The 13,729-nt window shown below is 37.7% G+C and overlaps 1 protein-coding gene and 1 pseudogene across 19 annotated transcripts in view; one reads left to right on the plus strand and one right to left on the minus strand.

Moving 5' to 3' along the window:
- Positions 1 to 13,729, minus strand: part of ZEB1 (zinc finger E-box binding homeobox 1) — a 305,104-nt gene that overhangs the window by 255,492 nt on the left and 35,883 nt on the right. The window lies entirely within an intron of this gene.
- Positions 11,353 to 11,497, plus strand: LOC118662155 (annotated as a pseudogene).

Genomic DNA, 13,729 nt, shown 5'->3' on the forward strand with positions numbered 1-13,729 from the left:
GCAGCCCAGAGGCCCACAATGTGCCCCGGCCTGCGGCGTCCAGCCATGCTCACCACATCTCCGTGTGGGGACTCGGGTGCCGTGACTCAGGCAGAGGGGGGATGCATGGGGAGCCGGTGGCCCAGGTGCTGCCCAGGGCCCAGAGGTCAGCTGGGACCTGCCCTACCATGCCAGAGGCTTGTGCTTCAATCAATGGCCAGGCCTAGGGACTGCACCCATGCTCAAATTTTGTGCACTGGGCCTCTAGTTTTAAATAAGAGGTTATGGGAAAGAGAGAATGATCTTTCTCTAAGAAATACATTTGTTTTAATTTTTTAAAATTGGTACTGAATAATTCATTTTCTTTCTCTGGCACTTTATAGGGAACAAAAACCTAATCAATCACCTTAGAATGGAAACTGAGGTTCTTAAACCCCCAAAACCTCAAGATCCTCCTCATCTAAAGTTGAACAGCATTTTACTTATGAGAATTGGAATAAATATCTTCCAAGTGTTTTTGAGAGATTTTTTAAAAGTCCTTTTTTTAAAGCACTAAATCTCACTTATCAAAGCTTCACTCTTCAGTAGTTAGAGGCTTTCAAAAATCACCATTTTAAAAAAAGAATCTGTAAATCTTGTCCAATCTTAACCCCAAGGAAAGAACTGAATTAGCAATCTGAAGATGGGAAAATATTTTGTTCATCTATCATCAAACAAGCAGAGCAGAAAACTGTGAAAATGATATTCATATTATTTAAGGCTCAAAGTTTTGATAACAAATTTATTTTGTAATCTATAGTGAGAGACCTGAGACTGACATCATGAAATATGTATGGTTATTACTCTAAGACATAAACAGGAATTATGGCCAAAGCCGGTTTGGCTCAGCGGATAGAGCGTCGGCCTGCGGACTGAAAGGTCCTGGGTTCGATTCCGGTCAAAGGCATGTACCTGGGTTGCAGGCACTTCCCCAGTGGGGGATGTGCGGGAGGCAGCTGATCGATGTTTCTCTCTCATCGATGTTTCTAACTCTCTATCTCTCTCCCTTCCTCTCTGTAAAAAATCAATAAAATATATATAAAAAAACACAAACAGGAATTATGTGTAAATTGACAAAATTTATTAAGTTTTTTTACACAATAAAGCATACCCATATAAAAAGTCAGCAAACAAAAAGCCAACATGTTTATTTTTTCTAACAGGATTTTTTTTCTATTTGAGTTACTATTTCATTACTTTCTTCAACAAGTTATCTGTTCTTGACTTTTCAAGACATAATAAGTAAGAACATTAAAATGCCTTATTTGCTTCAGAAAGAGAAAAGAAAATGGATATACAAAAGTTTCATTTATGTATTAATTTTTTCCCAAAAGAAATATTACTCCCAACCCAATCTAGTTTATGATAAATTCTTAAGAACAACTGCTAAAACATTTCAAAAAGGTATTGTTTCATTCAAATTTTAACATATTGACATCATCCTACCTTTATTTGGGATCTGAGGTTACCATATATTAAGAACTCTTATGCTATTAAGTCTCCCTAACTGGCATTCTGAAAAACTGTCCAGTTCCTATAAATAACTGAAGTAGTTTAAATACCCAAGTTAGCAAGAAATTCCTTATAATTCATGTTTGTAGAAAGGTCAGAGTCTTTCACACAAGTCACTGAATAGAGTTTTTTCTTCTGAAACAAAGTGGATGAGGTACCGTGAATAAACTGTAAGCTAGTAGTTCTTTCATCATAAGGTCCCCTATAATCTCCTTGCATTTTAATGACTGTTCACACTTTTAAGCAACCAAACCCAGTAAGGAAACTATAGCTTCCACTTCAAACTAGCTCTATGATTTAAAATAAATCACATAACATTTTGAGGTTCTCAGTTCCTATATATCGGCGCTCCCCTATGGGAGCACACTGTCCATAGGGGGCAGTTCCTGCACTGAGCGTCTGTCCCTGGTGGTCAGTATTCATCATAGCAACCGGTCATTCCACCTTGGGCCGAAACTGGCTCTCCGACATCCCCCAAGGGGTCTCAGATAGCAACAGGGCACAGGCCAGGCCAAGGGACCCCACCAGTGAACAATCAGGGGCAAGGAGGGACGCAGGAGGTTGGCCAGGTGGGGAGGGACCGCGGGAGGGCTCTAGGGTGTGTCCAGCCTGTCTCACTCAATCCTGCTCAGCCAGACCCCAGAAGCAAGCTAACCTACCAGTCAGAGCGTCCACCCCCCGGTGGTCAGTGCATGTCAAAGCGAATGGTTGAGAGGCCATAGTATATCATCAGCATATTATACTTTGATTGGTTGAACGGCCTACTGGACAATCGGACATTTAGCATACTAGGCTTTTATTATATAGGATAACCAGATCAAATGGATTTCTTAATATCCCTTTACATTTAAAAAAATCTTTATTTCATTTATCTCAGTCTTATTCAAGTCATTTTCAAAAGTGGTAAGGCACTTAGAGTAAAAGAAAGTGATAGTCTGCACAGAAAAGTTTTCTAGGCTCTCCCAGCATTTTCAAAACTCTCCTTAAGGTTTAGAGTAGCTGATTTCCCTTGTAACATCATGATTGCTATGAATAAATTAGGCTGTCTTTGCTAACAGCCTCCTTTCTGACTACTGGTCCCCATAGGTATTCTGCTTCCTCAAGATGAGCCTCATAGCCCACTAAAAGGTGTAGAGTTTCTCTCCACTAAAAGGCATAGGATTTTGTTTTGCTTTGTCTTTATAACTTTACTAGAGGTTTGTTGCACGAAGAGATTCGTGCAATAGGCCTTCCTTTCCCCTGGCTGCTGGCACCAGTTTTCCTCCAGCACCCAGGACCCAGGCCTTAGCTCTGGCCGGGCTCTGGCCGGAGCCAGCCCCGGAGCCATTAGGCTTCGTTCCACTGCTTGGAGCCTATGTATGCAAATTAACCGCCATCTTTGTTAGGTTAATTTGCATACTCTCCTGATTGGCTGGTTAGCATAGGGAAGGTACGGTCAATTTACATGTTTGTCTAGAATTAGGTAAGATGAGAAAAATCAAGGGTTCTGGAAAGTAGTTTTGTGCAACTGGACAACTTAAATAGGGTCTATATTCAACAGTGTCCCCAAAACATGTATAGACTCTTTAATTGCAGGTAGTTAAATTGATGTTTCTTTCTTTTCAGCCAGAATAAGCTTTGAACAAAGGAAAGTCATCCTAAAATGCTTACTGGAAGTTTGAAAACACAGTTGAAGTAAAAACACTGCTTTTATTGTTATTCACAGGTATACACACTTTATGTATACACACTTTAATAGCTGATAACTCACTTAATTTTTACTCCTTTCAAGTTTAACTAATTTGAAATAATGGGTGAAGCCAGACTAAACTTTGAACAAAGAAAATGTATCCACTAGACTTTTCTGAGGAGAGATATAAAAGAAGTTTACAGTACAAAACCAGCAACAGTTGATGAATTGAGGTTGCACAAATACCGAAGGAAATTATTCTTAATGCTTGCAATTCCATTGCTTTACATTATCAGCAATGCCTAGACCAGAATGGTCATCAATTTGAAAAAAGGCATTGACTATATATATATATATATATATATGCATTTCTGTAGATTCTTTTAAATTTTGAAAATGAATTGTATGTTAATCAACACTGACTTCATAATCATTCAAAGTGTTATACCTTTTTGGGACACCCTATATTAGCTAAGGAATGTGACAAACTAAGACGAAAATATAATTTTAGATTACCAGTCTACCTTTCTGTTCCTATAACAATTCTAAGAGTAAAATTTATATTTTAAGCAGCTTTAAAAAATTATTATATAATACAAACACCCCCCCAAAATTTGTTTTCATCTATTACAACATATGCTTTAATTTTCAGCTAAAAAGAGCTATGAATAAAAGGACTGACTTCAGAGACCTGAAATAAAAAGACTAGTCAACAAAAATGCTAAAAACATAAGTGGTTTAGTGAAATACCTATGGGTGTGGATATTTAGCATATTAGTGGTTAATCTGGGCTTAACCACCTCCCAAATTCCCTTTCCTCCCCCCAAATTGTTAAAATCAAAACAAGTTCTTCTGGTAGAAAACATGTACTTTCTTCTATTACATCTTACTAGAGGCCCAGCGCACGAAACTTGTGCACTGGAGGGTGGGGGTCCCTCAGCCCAGCCTGCCCCCTCTCATAGTCCGAGTGCCCTCAGGGATGTCCTACTGATGGCTTAGGCCAGCCGTGGGCAAACTACGGCCCGTTTGAAATGAATAAAACTATTGAAAAAAAAGACCGTACCCTTTTATGTAATGATGTTTACTTTGAATTTATATTAGTTCACACAAACACTCCATCCATGCTTTTGTTCCGGCCCTCCGGTCCAGTTTAAGAACCCATTGTGGCCCTCGAGTCAAAAAGTTTGCCCACCCCTGGACTAGGCCCACTCCCCACTCTGCAGAGGCTCGGAGCAGGCGCCGTGTGTGTGTGTGTGTGTGTGTGTGTGTGTGTGTGTGTGTGTGTCTCTCTCTCTCTCTCTCTCTCTCTCTCTCTCTCTCTCTGTTGGGAGCCTGCCCCCAGCCGCACTGCGGAGGCTCAGAGCAGGCGCCCCTCTGTGTTGATCTCTCAGGCTCTGGGCCGTGCCTGCGTGTTGTTCTTTCAGGCTCAGGGCTGTACCGGGCCCCTCCTCCTGAACTGGTCGTGACCATTATGGAGTCCCAACCTCATTTGCATATTACTTCTTAATATATATAGATGATCTAGACAAAACTTTTTTCAGTATTTTGATTTCCTATGTTCTCCCATATCAAAGTGTTGAACATCTCTATGTAATACTTTTTATTAATTAATGTCTTTATTAAATCTGTTAAAGAGCATAAGCTTTTATCACTAAACTATTGATTCAGCACAGCAAGAAAAAATAAAGTTCTTAACCATTCCAGGACTCCAGTTCAATATGTTCAAAATAACCTTGAACAAGTAAGTTGAAATGTCCAAGTTAGCAAGAAATTTCCCACAATCCTCCTTGAAAAGGAAGTAAAGGTCTTTTCATTCAAAGCACCAATATAGTTTTTCTTCTGAAATAGTGTATGAGGTACAATGAATAAACTATAAAGGTAAGTAGTTATTCTGTCAGATGGTCCCCTACAACCTTCTTAACAATTAATGACTCTTTGCAGCTTCTAATGAGTAAGGACACAGCAACTTCTGCTGCTAAAAGTCACATGAGCCTAAGCATATTTCTGATTTTTCAAATAGATTATCAGAACCTAAATCAGAAAGTTTAAAAAAGTAAAATCAAGAATTTTCAATTTTCATTAAAGTTAAAATAGTAAATATTAAATACTTCTTAAAGTAGTTTATATATAAGTATCTTATACTTAAGGGGTGACAAACTGATTAAATTACCAGGTCTACAGAAAATCAAAAGAGAGAAACATAAATAATTTAATTTTTAAAATCCTCAGCTGAGGACATCTTTATTGATTTGGGGAGAGGGGGAGAGGGAGGGAGGGAGAGAGAAAGAGATAGGTTGCCTCCCATACTCACCCCCTGACTGGAGTTCGAACTAACAACAAGGTTTGTGGCCTGACCTGGTTCGTGAATCAAATCTGCAACCTTTTTTGTTTGTTTTTTCTTTTGGTGGATGGAATGACGCTCAACCAACTGAGCCACCCGCCTGGGAACAAATAATTTAATATATACTATACGTATACCTGAATACATGAAAAACCTCTTGTGATATTAACTACTGTGAGAAATGTAATCTATTTTACTGATAAAGAAAAACTGAGATACAAATACAGTGCCTTAACGCATCAGTTAATGTGCTCATTATATAACAGAGAAACTTGAATCAAACTGGAACCACAAATACCAACAAGCAACCCACATAGCCTGCTTTCTTTTAATGTATAGAAATCACTAGGGTCCAGTGAGACTGCTGAGAAAAGTATGTAGAAGCCAGTAACACTCAGCTTGCAATTTCTCTCAGAAAGAACTATCACCCTACCTATTCCCCAACAAAACTCTGTAATAGAACAATATGCCTAGCTAACCCCAAGCTCTGTTCTCCTCAAGACACATTCAGTAAAAAGATCTAAACATACATCTGATTAGACAAGCAAGCATTTAGGTTTACAAAGAAAGAGGTGGAAGCGAAATCATACTTGGGGCCTTCATTGGTTCTGTGTCAAAGGTCATTTAGCAGTATTTCAGCTGCTCCTTATTAAGATATAAAGTGGGCAGGGCATAGAGAACCCCAAAATCATAGTACATCTGCTCTAAAAGGTACCTCCTCCAACCTTTTCATTATATAAACACATTTTATAACATATTTGATTACCTTTAATTTCCAAAGAGCTATTCATAAGCTGATACTCATTTGTGGGAAACACACACACACACACACACACACACACACACACACACAAGAACAAGCAAGCATAACTATACAAAATAAAAAAATTCTAAAATGTTTTAAATTAATATGATAAATAATAAAATTTTAGGTTTAACAAAATCCTATAATAAATTACTGCATTTTTATATTTTTCTGAAGGGAAATATTCAGGACAGAAATTACAGTGCTATCAAAATATATGAAAATGAATTAGAGCCTTTCAAAGCAATAGAAATATCTTAAAAAATAAAAGGAGATTGCTTATGTTATCAAAACAATCTGAAAATGCTCAACATAAAATGTTAACTATAATTTAGTGCTGAAATAAATTTTACTTTTTTTCTGTGCCACAATGTAATGTAGAAAGTTCTCAAGAGCTTCTTGAAACAAAAGCATTCAAAAAACAAACTTGGGAGAGGGGGAGGCCAATCAGCTGGTCAGTAGCTGAGGATTTAGAAGAGCAAGTGCATTTTGTTTGTAACACCCTTGGGATGTGTACTCAACAGCAACCAAAGGAGAGGTGAGCCATGCTGCTATACTAGTAAACACAAAAATTATACTCTACTACTATATTTAAAAAGAGTACAGGCTTTTTGCAGAAAAGAAATGTAACATTTAGAATTCATACCTTAAGTATAGCTGGAATATCAGGCAAAACTTAAAACTTTTGTATTTATATTCTGAATATTTTTAAAGTTTTCAATAAGATTAGCCATATTCATTAGGAAAAAAATAAATCATATTCAGCAAACTCAGTTTATTCATGTCTTTTCAGCAAACTAGATCTAACCTTAACCTATGTTAAAATATGTAGATGATGTATTATAGAGTTGTACACTTGAAACCTGTATGGTTTTATTAACTAATGTCAATGAATTCAATAAAAAACAAGCTGGAACTCAAAGAAAGATAATGACATTCATCTATTTCATTATCTATGCTTCCTCATCTATGTACCTCCATACAATAGCTCCTCATTTATTAAGGACTGTATCATAATCTTCCTCTCTACCCAAACTCCTATAATAACCTTAAAATCTTTCAATATCTACATAGGTGCCCACAGAGCTTCAACATAACATTTCTACTCCAATCCATCCCTAAGACCTGACCCTTTGTCATCATCCAGAACAACTCCATCTCAAATAATTGTAAACTCCAACATATTTCGTCTGACCATATTTCCTCCTCTTCTGTATCTTTCATGCTTTCATTTCTACTTAACCTCATGGAGATCGCCATTCCTAAAGTCCCTCAATTTTCTACCAGCTCCCTCTCTTAGGCTCATTTCCTTTCCTATTAGCTCTATCACTAATGGCATAAATTACTTAATCTTTCCTTGACCAATTTCTACATCTGTAAAACAGAAATAATAATATGTATTTCATATTCACTAATTTATTGAACAAGTATATTTGAGCCCATTCTGTATGCTGGGCACAGAGAATACAACATACAAAACATACCTTCCTGCCCTCATTATAGAATCTTCTGTGGTGAGCATTAAATTATACATATACTAGAGGCCTTGTGCACAAAATTTGTGCATGGGTAGGGCCCCTAGGCCTGGTTGGTGATCAGAGCCAATCTATGGGGCAACTGGCGGGGTGATCACGGGGCCCCTGCTGGCACCCACCTTGGCCATCCTGGCACCACCCACTCACCAGCCCCGCCCCCTGCCACTGCCACGGGTCGCCTTCCTCTGCGGAGTGACTGGAGGGGTGATCAGGGTGTCCCTGCTGGCACCTGCCTTGGCCGGTCTGGGGCTTGCAGGCTGGGGGCAGTTCCTGTGTTGAGTATCTGCCCCCTGGTGGTCAGTTCACGTCATAGTGACTGGTTGTTCCACCGGTCGTTTGGCCGTTTGGCCGATTTGCATATTAGGCTTTTATTATGTAGGATAATTTGCATATTAAATTATATATTTAATATTTATATATTAAATAATTATATATAATCATGCAAACATAATATGCAACATTTGCCACAGTTTATCATCTAAACCAGGGGTCCTCGAACTACGGCCTGTGGGCCACATGCAAATACAAATATTGTACTTGTTCCCGTTTTGTTTTTTTACTTCAAAATAAGATATGTGCAGTGTGCATAGGAATTTGTTCATAGTTTTTTTTTAAACTATAGTCCGGCCCTCCAACGGTCTGAGGGACAGTGAACTCGCCCCCTGTTTAAAAAGTTTGAGGACCCCTGATCTAAACTGTTCTAACTTCAACACATTAGTTTCCCTAAGCTCATAACCTCAACACTAGATTAATGCTACATTCTGATCTTCATCACTCATTTTGGCTACAGAAGGCATCTAAGTAAATCATAGCTCTATATAACAATTTGTTTCATTAAAAAATGTGTAGGTTCTAGTCTCAGTTGGATTAGCAAGTCAGCTCAATGATTATTTCATTTGCTCTTGGTTAGCTCCTCTCCTTTGTGGGCTTCTTTTTTTCTGCTTGACTCTGAAAAATTGATGCTTCCCAATATCCTGTTTTCTGCCCTCTTATTTTCTCCTCAGCCCACATATGCTCCCTATATGGTCCCATGGTTTCAATCACCTCTCAGCCCAGAGCCCCCAGTTACATCCCACAGCATCAAATTAAAAAATTCAATTGCCTTGTCTAACTTCTACATTGGTTATTTCACTACCATCTCAGACTCAAAATATCCAAAACTGACTTCCTTAGCTTCTAGATTGATCCTTACCTAAATTGATGAGATTATCATCCATGCAGTCACTGCAGCTAGAAACTACGGTGTTAAACTTGTCTATTTCTCCTCCATTAGCTATTTCCAAACATCAAGTCCTGCTGAATTTACTATTTATCAACAACAAATGTAGAGTCTGAAATTTGTTTCTTTTCCATTTCTATTAACACAGCCCCAGTTTAAGCCCTCATCAGCTCTCATTAAACCAACTACTTCCCAATGTTCTCCCTGCCTCCAATCTTTTTTCCTTCAGATTTATCATCCATAGCAGCTAACGAAGTAATCTATTAAACTTAACTACAAATACAAAAGGCCCTGCTTAGAACTCTTGAATGACTTTCCAAAGCACAGAATGAGAGACAAAATTCAAGCTCCTAAAAACAGTATAAAAAACTTCCCATAATCTGGGTTTCATATCTCTCCATCACTGTTCTTTTTTTAATACTCTTACCACAGAACATACATCTAACTTGCACTTCCAGAACACATCATGCCTTTCTCACCAATGGGCCTTTGCTCCTGCTTTCCCCCTGTGTCTTCTTCACTTAAATTCTACACACACACACACACACACACACACACACACACACCACTCTCTCTTAATCAATCTCTCTCTCCTTTGATACTCAATTTAAGTATTATCTCTTCCATTAATGCTTTCTTTGGCCATTTTTTTCTATTTCTCTAAATTAGTGACTGTACTGTATTACAGATGTTTTTTGTGATTCTTCTCTCATTTAACTATGAAGTCTGTAAGTGCAAAACCAAATTTTATCTATCGCTGTATCACCAGCAATTACCACAGTGTCTACACAGTGCAATAGGCAGTCATTAACTGTTTGTTACATTAGACTACCTAGTCTCATACCAAGAACAGCAAGTAAGTGATTAAGCACCAAACTGTAAAATTATATAAAACTGAAAATAAAAAGTTAGGTGATTTTTCCCTTTCTGAATGTTAGTGCCATTATCAAAATGTTAACAATGGGTTTTAAAGATTAACCATAGCTCCATTCAACAGAAACCAGACTTTTAAGTTGCTATAGTTTTTCCCCCAAATAATTCCAAGTCTACACCAAAAAAATGAGCTAATTATTCATAAAATGTATCCCTAAGTATTTTGACATTTGAAAGAAAGATATCCTGGTGGTTGGTAGAGGAATGGAGACTTGAAGCTACCGATTAGACAATATAGTCATTCTAGAGAACTCATGTGACCCAATTTTTAAGGGAAAAATTTAATGCAAATTCCTGTGGTCTTTAAATTAACACACAAATAAATTGTAAAGTAAAGAAGCAATTTTACATTAATATTTCTCATTTTCTAGAAATATTTCATGAAGGTTATACTCCCAAATCTGCCAGGGGTGTAATTTACTCTCCTGTGCTGTATTGAGGTGAATTAAACAAAAATAATATAAAATACCATATATTATATGAACTAGCCTCACCAATAGAGAAGTGGGCAAATACCACATTTTTATGGGACACTTCATAATTACCCTGAATTCTTTGTGAACATCCTAAATTATCTAATGGTCAGAGCTATAAATTGCTGTACATTTACATGTGTCCTTAAAAAAAATGTCTTTATTCAGCTGCAAGAGCTTTCTTTCTAAAAAAAAAAAAAAGTAAATAACTGCTTACAATATACTACTTATATATGTAATTCACTTGAGTGGCCTGTTTTTCTTTTCTGAGATTAAGTAGGAAATGCTGTCTTTTGAAGAACCTCTGAAAGTGAATTTACATAGTTTCAGCTCAAAAGGAAAAATCACTATCTAGTGATCCCACTTCTAGGAATCTATGTAATAAAAGCCTAAGCAACCGTTTTGGTGGAATAACCAGAAAGACTGGTCACTATGATACACATTGACCACCAGGGGGCAGATGCTCAACACAGGTTGAGCACCACTCAACCAGAAGTCGGGCTCAAGGCTGGCAAGTGCAGTGCTGATGGCGGAAGCTTCTACCACCTCTGCAGCAGTGCTAAGGAGCAGCGAGCCAAGAGGTAAGGAGCAGCGAGCAGCCAGACGATAAGGAGCGAGGGGTCCCAGAATACAAGAGGGCCCAGGCCGGGCTGAGGGCCCCTCGCCCCCACCATGCATGAATTTCATGCACTGGGCCTCTAGTATATACTAAGAAGCCTGAAACACCAATCAGAAAGAACATATGTATCCATATCCCTATGTTCATAGCAGTAGCATTTACAATAGCTAAGATCTGGAAACAGCCCAAGTGCCCATCAGTAGATGAGTGGATAAAAAAGCTGTGGTAACCCCCTGGCAATGGGCAAGGAGACACCTGATTGGTGGTGTTGCTCTTATATCAATCATGGGCAGAGCAGACATGCAGTCCTTAGTTCATCCTAGCTTGATGCTTGTCTTGGTGGCCAGAGCTGTTTCATGCCTGAGTCACATTAAAAAAAAAAAAAAAAAAAAAAAAAAAAAAGCTGTGGTACATCTACATCAGGGGTCCTCAAACTACAGCCCGTGGGCCACATGCAAATACAAATATTGTATTTGTTCCCGTTTTGTTTTTTTACTTCAAAATAAGATATGTGCAGTGTGCATAGGAATTTGTTCATAGGTTTTTTTTAAACTATAATCTGGCCCTCCAACGGTCTGAGGAACAGTGAACTGGCCCCCTGTTTAAAAAGTTCGAGGACCCCTGATCTACACCATGGAATACTAGGCAACTGCAAAAAAGAAGGACCCCTTACATTTTGAGACAGCATGGAGGGCCCTGGAGAGTATTATGCTAAGTGAAATAAGCCAGTCAGAAAAAGACAAGTACCACAAAATTTCACTCATATGTGAATTCTAATGAACAAAATAAATTGATGAAGAAAATAGATCCAGAGACATAGAAGCATGGAACAGACTGTCAAATCTCAGAGGGAATGTGGGGGTGGGTGGGTAGGAGGGAAGAAGTCAACCAAAGTACTTGTATGCATATATATACATAACCCATGGACACAGACAATAGTGTAGTGATGGCCTTGGGCAAGGAGCAGGAGTTGGCTAGATGGGGTCAATGGGGGAAGAAAGGGTGACATATGTAATACTTTCAACAATAAAGATTTTAAAAAAAGAAAAAATCAGTAACAGTCACATTCTAATAAAACCACGTGTCACTGAAAATTAAGCTATTTGAAGTTTAACAAAGAGCAACACAAAGAAAATCTGAAATTCTTCATAGACAATGTACATATATCATGAGCATACAGCTATAAGATGAGATCTCTCAAGACCCTGTAAAGGCTCTAAGTGAGAATAGGGTTAGGAGCTGACCCATAGAAAGATTTTCATGTAGTCATAAAACCCGTGACTTTATATGGAAATTCCTGTAAGCTAATCAGATTCTCAAGAGTATTCTCATCAGTGGGTAAAGAGCCAATGCTCTAAAGCAGAGATTTTTCAACTGGTGTGCCGAATGAATTTTAAAACATGCAATACCTGACTATTTAGTTAGGGACACTGACATATTTTCCCTTAAATTGTTAAATAAAAAAAATGACCCCTCTTTTCCCTTAGATTGTCAAATAAAATAAAGTAAAAAAGAACATCCAACATAACAATAGCCGCTGAGCATGAATTAATCAAAAGTATACCTAATATCTATTTTTTGTTAGATCGGCAAAAAATATTTTTGGTGTGCCACACAATTTTAGTAATTAGTTTATGCATGTCATGAGATAAAAAAAAAAAAAAAAAGATTGAAAATCACTGATCTAAAGCTGTGGTCGCCAACTGGTGGTCCACGGGCCACTGATGGTCCATGAGGTTGGCGACCGCTGCTCTAAAAGATGTCAGATCTTTTTCTCTTTTTACCTTAGAGGCCTTGCTTTTAAATATTACTATTAGCTTCTTCACAAATCACTTATAATTGCCCAATTTTCTCTTTCCACATTTTACTGTAAGATTCATCCCTGAATCAAATATTGCTTTCTAAAATTTATACTTAAACTTTCTGATTTTAAATTATTATTTCATCAATTCATTTTTGTAAGAAGAAAGGTCACCATCATCATTACTGCATATGGGCATATCAGCAATTAGACTAAAAGGTACTTTTTTACCTATCTACTTTTTTTTCTCATGAGTATATAGATACAAATTTCATTTAAGAGTAAATTTAAGCGATGTCTAGAAATACATCTTTTACCAATATTACTTTTAACATTCTTAAAGGAAAAGGAATTTATCATAATCTGACAACATGCTTGCAATCTTCAAAAAGAGTACCCATTTATTTAAAAACATTGAAAAGATGGCATATTACCCTTAGAGAACTACTCAATATTCTCCCATTTTATTTTTTATTCATTTAATTTTTTCTTTATTAAGGTATTACATATGTGTCCTTATCGCCTCCATTGCCCTCCCACTCCCCCACTCATGCCTTCACCCTCTGTTGTCTGTGTCCATTGGTTAGGCTTATATGCATGCATACAAGTCCTTTGGTTGATTTCTCCCCCTTACCCCCACCCTCCCCTACCTTCCCTTCTCAGGTTTGACATTCTGATGGATAATTATCTCTGGATCTGTTTTTGTTCATCAGTTTATGTTGTTCATTATATTCCATAAATGAGTGAGATCATGTGATATTTATCTTTCTCTGACTGGCTTATTTCACTTAGCATAATGCTCTC

Source organism: Myotis myotis, unplaced genomic scaffold, assembly GCF_014108235.1.
Source record: "Myotis myotis isolate mMyoMyo1 unplaced genomic scaffold, mMyoMyo1.p scaffold_m19_p_1, whole genome shotgun sequence".
NCBI classification, from domain to species: Eukaryota; Metazoa; Chordata; class Mammalia; order Chiroptera; family Vespertilionidae; genus Myotis; species Myotis myotis.